A 1,075-nucleotide genomic window follows, 5' to 3' on the forward strand; every position below is an offset into this window, starting at 1 on the left:
CTTAAATTGCATATCACGGCAGACATCTCAAAATACATAGTCTTCTGGGGGCTAAGCATATATTAATACATTTTGGTAGAGAGGAATATAGGCCTACTGTCATATAGGTTATGTTATCGGGCATCCTTCTAATTCTCTTGAACAACCAAGATTGAACTTTTGAACTCTTTATAATTTCTATTATCTAGTCCAGTTAAAGTCCAGGGGAGGAAGCCCCATCATAGTAAAGAGGATACTAATGTGATGTGTGTAGTTCTTCATAGCCTCTTCATTTTGCTCTCAAAGTGCACGGAATTGATGGATTTTTAATAGAATGTAGAAAAAATTTCTCCCGGAGGGGCATGCCCCCGGACCCCCCTAAAAGGGCTGTGTTCCCCTTGGGGCTAAGCTCCCCTTGTTCTTCAAACCTCGTGACGCCCCTGCCTTTTCCCCTCTGTTTTTGTGTATTCGCTCAGACTTCGACAAAACACAGACAATCAAGGAGTCATTAACAAACATTCGTTTGTTTGCAACTTTATTTTCGGTAATGTCCTCTGGCAAATGTCTGTGGTGTTTTTCTCAAATTGTCCAGCAGATGTCCATATTCCCATGTCCAATTCCAAACTAAGTGTCTGTTTCACATTCATTCATTCATTTTCCAATCCGCTTTATCCTCACAAGGGTCGAGGGGGGCTGTTACACAGTTTATGTTCATTTATTTGCAAATGAACATCAAAACGGAAGTATCAAGACACTTTGCAAGGTTTGCCAGATGTAGCAGTTGTTTTGCAGAACCTGGCCTGAATGAAGTTCGATTCACGGACGTCGAAAATAATCGTTTGTGGTTCTATTATGGCATATGTCATTCAGAAAAAAATAGCCTGCAGGCTTATTAATATACAGTATTACATTCTTCTTCTTCTTCTCCTTTCGGCACGTCCCTTTTCAGGGGTCGCCACAGCGAGTCAGTAATGTCCATCCGCCCCTGTAAACCGTCCTACCAACTCGCATGGTCGTCTTGGCAAAAGTTTTACGCCGGATGCCATTCCTGACGCAACCCTCCCCATTTCTCCGGGCTTGGGACCGGCACTGGGGA

The sequence above is a fragment of the Hippocampus comes genome, unplaced genomic scaffold, assembly GCF_001891065.2.
Source record: "Hippocampus comes isolate QL1 unplaced genomic scaffold, H_comes_QL1_v1.1 scaffold130, whole genome shotgun sequence".
Classification (NCBI taxonomy): Eukaryota; Metazoa; Chordata; class Actinopteri; order Syngnathiformes; family Syngnathidae; genus Hippocampus; species Hippocampus comes.